Raw genomic sequence first — 6,329 nt, 5'->3', positions numbered from 1 at the left:
CGTTTTATGTATGTTTCATAATGTAAATAGCATATTAGTGCATATATATATATACATATATATATAATTTATAAATAAAATCTAGATGATAGTCAAACTTTTATCTATGGATATTTAAGAATAAAAAAATGTGGAGGTTCTGGTCTAAATCAGGATCACCTTTTGCTTGAATAATCAAAATAGCCTCCTTGACTGGTCTCTACATCTATTGATTGACAGATTGTGGTAAAATATACCATTATAACCATTATATATATTCATTGACTTCAGAGAGCAATGGAGAGGGAGAGAGAGCTAGAAACATTGATGATGAGAGGGAATCATTGATTGGCTGCCTCCCGCACACCTCCTAGTGGGGATGGAGCCTGCAACCCAGGCATGTGCCCTTGACCAGAACTGAACCTGGGACCCTTCAGTTCCCAGGCTGACACTCTATCCACTGAGCCAAACCAGCCAGGGCCATTATAACCATTTTGAAATATATAGTTTTGTGGCATTAAGTACATTCACATTATTGTGCAACCATCACCATGTCCATCTCCAGAACTTTTTCCTCTTCCCAACCTGAAACTCTATCCATTAAATACAAACTCCCTTGCTTCCGCAGCACATATATTAAAATTGGAATGATACAGAGAAGACTAGCATGACCCCTGTGCAAGGATGACACACAAATTCGCAAAGCATTCCGTATTTAAAAATAAATAAAATGAACAAATAAACACAAGCTCCCTATGCTCCCCTACCCTGGCAACTACCATTCATTTTTCTGTCTCTATGAACTTGACTATTCTGGGTTCCTCATATAAGTGGAATTATAGAAGATTGGTTTGTTTTTTTGTGTGACTGGCTTATTTCGCTTGTTTATGCCTTCAGAGTTTATTCATTTGTAGTATATATCAGAATGACCTTTTTTTTAAAAAAGTCTGAATAATATTCTGTTGTGTGGACATACCACATTTTGTTTATCCGTTCATCCAAGGTGGACACTTGGGTTGTTTCTACGTTTTTGATTATGAGTAATACTATGAACAAATCTACGTTCACTCCTGCCTCCCACAATATAGCCCAAGTAATCCCTTTAAATCCACAGGTATGGTAACATCGCCTCTTGCTTAAGACTCAGTTTTCCAAAGCTTTCAGGTAAGACCTCACCACCCTCGTTTCTTGAATACAAAGCCCTTGAAGACACCTGCTGCTTCTCCTGCGGAAATGGCCTTTTCTTTCAGCTTCTCCAAGTTTTTCTTTTCTTCTTCTTTCCTTGAAGACCTCAACTCCTGCTCATTTCCCTGGGGCGAAGCATGGCCTGATCACCCGCCTCCTCTAGGTCAGGGGACACTCTCCTCCCTCTTCCACTCTCCCCTCCTACCACTTGTCACAATTGGCACCGTGTCATCACGCGTATTTGTGACCATGTCATTGTTTCCGTCATTAGAGAGGAAACCTATGAGGGTGAGGGAATGACCCGGTCCTACAGCGCCTGTCAGGGCCTGGCAGCTAGCAAGCGCCCCCTACTTCAGTCATCGATTACAATAATAAATCCCCGAGGAAGCCGCTGACCCCGTTCCCTCCCGGAGGCCAAGCCACAGCGCAGGACTGGGTCGGCCTTGCGGGCTCCGGCCGCCGGTCCTCACCCCCGCCCCAGCGGTCCCACAGGAAGGTCCCCCGTCCCCGGAGACGGAGGTTAGGGTCCGCCCCCGCCCCGCTCGCGCGAGGAGGGCTTCTGTCGGCGGGGCCGGGTCCGCAGCCACACCGGCGTCCGCCGGGCGGGGGCGGGGCCGGCCCGGGCACGTCACTTCCGGTGTACACAGCCGGCCGGGGCGGTGTGCTGGGGGCCGGGGCGCGTCGCAGGTGAGGAGCGGGCGCGAGCGGGCACTGCCTGGCGCAGGCGGGAGGGGTTGGGGGGTGGCCGGTGGCTGGCGGGTCGCGGCCGGAGCTGGAAACTGGACGAGCTCGCAGCGGCTCCGAGCCGTAGGCTCCCGCCCCTTGCCCGTCCGCTGTGGAGGACGCGCCGGGTTCTGGGGGCGCTGGCCGGGCGGACGGAAGCCTGGAGGGCCTCCTGGCTCGCGCCCGGGCCCCGGGGGAGCGGCGGGGACCCCGAGGACGCGGGGCTGGAGAGGCGGGGGACTGGCGATCCCTCGGGCCGGCGCCGAGACCGACTCCCGGAAGCCCTCGGAGCGGTCGGCGGAGGGACGGCGGCCTGTGGGAGGCCGGGGTCCGCCGGGACTGGCTGGGGACGTGGCCCTCACGCCGCCCCGCGGCTGCCCGGCCGCTGCGCGCACCTTCCTCCCGGAGCTTGTGCGGTTCCTGGCCGGCGCGGCCGGGCCGGGGAGGTTCCGCGGGGGCCCCTGGAGGACCGGGGCCGAGGAGGATGAAGGACCCACGCGCGTGCGGCGAGCGCAGGGTCAGGGGTGTGTCTTCCTGCTCCGCGCGGGACCAGGAAAGGAGCGTGCCTGGTTGGCATGATAAGAATTTTGTTTATAGTTCTTGCAAAATTTGCCAGATAAACACTCAGCTTGGGGAGGGGGCAGTTTGAAAACAGCTCGTTCCCTCCCCGCCCCTCCACTGTAAAATCAGTTCTCCTCTCCTCACATTCAAAACAACACAAAAAAAAGTATTGTGACAATACTTTTTAAAATGACAGTCATCCACCAACCTCTCACTCAGTGACAACCATTGCTAACATTTTGGTGGTATCAGTAAATAGAGTCAGGTATTATTTTTATGGACGTAATAGTATACCATTGCATATCATAAATTTAACCAAGCCCTACAAATGAACATTTAGATTGTTTCCAGTTCGTCACAAGGTAAACAATTCTGTCAAAAGGATTTGTCTGATTGTTATTATAGGAGAATTTTACAAATAAGGGAAAAGGTAACACATTCATTTTAAAAAAAATACGTAGTATTTTTTTAAATAGGTTTTTTTTGTCATTGTTGACATGTTTGAAAAATTCTCCATTCTGATGTTTAAAAATTCCATGTTTTCTTCTCATTTCACGGTTTTTGTTCGTTTATTTTTTAACTGTTAGCTATTTAATCTACTTAAAATTTGGTTTTGGTTTAAGATATGAAATATTTTCCAAATGGGTTAGTTGTCCTGATTTTATTGAAAAGTTATAACTGCTATTTTATCCTGTTTTAGACCTAAAGTTCTAAGTATGTTTTTGTAAGAGGATTACTTACAGATTTGATATCTAGATTTTGTATATGATGTTTTTAAATTTTATTCACAGTATTTTTTAAAATCATGTTCCTTTACAAGTCCAGGAAACATTTCATGTTTGAGGGTTTTTTTTTTTCTCTTTCTTAAAGTAAAAAGTTGAGTTTATTGCTGTTTCATTTGCTTTCTTGCTGACAAGATAACAAACCATATGAAGAGTTCAGGTTTGTTGTGGCAACTTTTCAGTCTGGCATTTGAGATTCTAATCTTCCTCTATTTTTGCACACCAATACGTAGGTTAGCAGTGGAGACCAAGATAGAAAAGTTCTCAGATTCCCTTGGCAAGCCTAGATTTTTCAATCTAAAATTATCTCTGGATTTTTTGAAGACAGCATGTTTTAATCATCATCCTTAAAAAATTTTAAACAAGTTGCACATGATTCTGTTGAAAATTTTACTAAATGTTCATTCTGTCGAAAACCTGAAATCTAATACACCATCTTTATGTTAAGTGGGTCTTCCAAGTCTATAGGAAAATAATTGTATCTCAGAGTTAGAAAGCATCAGATGGATTGGATGTCCACTCTCTCCCATTCCTTCCTGTGACTGTCCTTGGTGGAAAATGATGATCTTCCTAGGTAGACGAAGCAAGTTGGCTTGAACAAGGAATTGCTTTATTTTGGAGTTACAGAAAAAGCAGGATGCCATTTCTTCTTAGTATAAGTTCGGGGAGAGCCTGAATGTGTCAGGGGTTGTGCTTCATATGCCTTTATCTCTATTGTCACTGCCCTCTTGAGGGTCCCCTGATTGATAGATGCAGTGGCTGCCGCTTACTCATTTCCCTTGACCTTGACCGTAAATATTTGGCATGGTCAGCCATACTTTCTTGCTGTTGTGAGTCTCCTTTTGGTCGGCCTTCTTGACTTAGGGCTGTTGTAGTCATTTTCTTAACTTTGTGCCTGTGCTTTTTTCACTTGTCTGCTGCTGCTCTTCTTCCCACATCTGCCTGGGAGCATTTTGGTTTTTTTTCTTTTTTGTTAATCCTCACTGGATATTTTTTCATTGATTTTTAGAGAGAGTGGAATGGAGGGGGAGAGACAGAGAGAAATATCGATGAAATACATTGATTGGTTGCCTCCCACCCGAGCCCCAACCAGGGCCAGGGATCGAGCCTGCCACCGAGGTATGTGCCCTTGACCAGAATCAAACCGGGGACCCTTCAGTCCGCAGGCAGACCAGCTAGGGCCTGGGAACATTGTCTAAGGCTTAGCTTCATGCCTCTACCCTTGTCCTTGAATACATGCTCCTTCCTACTCATTGGATGTGTATGTGACTTCGAGATAGAGACGCTCTTCACCCCCTCGCCCTGCCTCTACTCCGTAACCCCAACTCAGATTTTGCTGCAGGTGATTTCTTTCTCTCTCTAACTGACCCTGGACATGTTCCTGAGCCCATGCTTTCTCCAGGTCATGGAGCCCTTCAGTGCTTCCCAAGGTGGCCTGTCCTTAATGACCTTAAGGTTTTTATTCGTTGACATAGCACATCTCTTCTTCCTTCTTGATTTGGGTTATATTTGGCATATGCTTCTATCCCTACAAATTGATGTAAACTTTGTACCTTTGCTCAGGGACCTCAGACATAATCTGGTTCCACCCTGGATAAGAAAGATGAAATCCAGTGAATTTAGTCTTGAATTTAGTTAGGTTATATTTATGAAGTTTTTGCAGTATAAGCCAGTTACTAAACTGGAAGATTGGAATACAGAGCCACAAGGCCCAGCCTGGGGATAAAAACCAAATAATCCATTGCATTAATGCATCGTAAGTGCATAGAGAAGCAGGAGGCACATATAAGCTCAACCAGGTTTTAGAGAAGATACCTTGCCTGTTTCATCTCTAGGGCCTACAACACAATGTTCTGGATACAATGAAGTTTTTGTTAAATGAAATGAATGAATCAGTGATCATCTAGGAATGAAATCAGAATAACTGTTAAACAAAACAGCTATCTATAGAAAAGATATAAGCCAAGAGACATTTTGTAAATGTAGTTTGGAGAATTTCAAGGAAAACTTTTTAAGTTCAATCAAAATGACCCAGTTATAACCCCAGGAAAGCATGATTGGAATTTGTTTCTAGTCTGGATGCTTAAACTTAATTTAGTATCCTCAGAAGAAAGACTGCCTTTTTTTAGAGGGAGGGGGTTGGGATGGTGTCTGTGGGAATTGGGGTAGTGGGTCCAAGTGAGGAATTAGGTGATGTATCTGTAGCACTGTCTGGAGGCCTAGAGCAGAGGAGCTGTGTGGGTAGTTCCCCACCAGGCCTCTGCACTACCAGGTGGGCACATCCCCGTTGATGCCTTCAGCCAGGAAAATCCCTTGCTTTGCTTCCATGATCTTAATACCCTCTGATTAGAACATGGCTTCACATGAAGATTTCCTACCAAGGTGAGAATGTGAGTTGTTGAGAGTTTGCATCCAGACCGCTTGGGTCAGATCCTGGTCTTGAGATGCTGGCTGATCTGTTTCCCCATCTGTAGAATGGGGATAATAGTAACATCTTCCTCTTCACTGTCTTGGCACCTGCTAAGTGCTCAGTATTAGCTCTCATCAGTATTTATAGACTAGTAACTGATCTTCTGGTTAATGCATCAGTTATCTTTGAGCCTGGATAGCCTGAATCAGTCCCCCTGAACTTTGGTGCACTGACAAAGCTGAGCACCATAAGGTGGAAGTCATGACAGATAGGCTCTTCCCGAACTGGTCATCCAGAGAATCCAGCTGCAGTTGTTAGGGAAGACTTTCCTGGAGAAGGTTGTGCTTGAGCCGAGTACCGTGGGAAAAAGTCAGTCCAGCCCCACAGTAACGGGTAAGTCCAGCACCCTTAGGCAGGGCACTGACAGGCACAAAGGTGTACATGTGAGCAAGCATGAGGTATGTGAGCTGCAGGAGATATAGGGTAAAGGGTGGGCAGGTATGAATAGAGGGAAATGAGATTGGAGAGGAAAGTGGGACCAGCTCTTGAAGAAATAAGATCTAACTTAGTGGGCACTAACAGTGCCTCAGGTGCAGTGTTAATCTCTTAGACCAGTGGTCGGCAAACTCATTAGTCAACAGAGCCAAATAGCAACAGTACAACGATTGAAATTTCTTTTGAGAGCCAAA

The 6,329-nt window shown here is 45.9% G+C and overlaps 1 protein-coding gene and 1 non-coding gene across 4 annotated transcripts in view; both read left to right on the top strand.

Moving 5' to 3' along the window:
- The first annotated feature begins 595 nt into the window (after positions 1–595).
- On the top strand, positions 596–698 carry LOC114230971 (U6 spliceosomal RNA). Its single transcript, XR_003616966.2, has one exon. It is a non-coding gene; the product is annotated as a U6 spliceosomal RNA (small nuclear RNA).
- A 1,050-nt stretch (positions 699–1,748) lies between these two features.
- Positions 1,749–6,329, top strand: part of GARRE1 (granule associated Rac and RHOG effector 1) — an 88,476-nt gene continuing 83,895 nt past the window's right edge. For 2 of the 3 annotated variants that reach the window (XM_008139790.3, XM_028143043.2), the window contains exon 1: positions 1,749–1,851. The gene's annotated coding sequence lies outside the window, so the exon portion shown is untranslated. Of the gene's footprint in view, positions 1,852–5,933; positions 6,034–6,329 lie in introns of those variants that run through there. The other variant, XM_054710298.1, reaches the window with a different exon arrangement.

Source organism: Eptesicus fuscus, chromosome 21, assembly GCF_027574615.1.
Source record: "Eptesicus fuscus isolate TK198812 chromosome 21, DD_ASM_mEF_20220401, whole genome shotgun sequence".
NCBI lineage: Eukaryota > Metazoa > Chordata > Mammalia > Chiroptera > Vespertilionidae > Eptesicus > Eptesicus fuscus.
The sequence above is the reverse complement of the archived record's forward strand: the minus strand, read 5'-3'. Positions and strand labels throughout refer to the sequence as shown.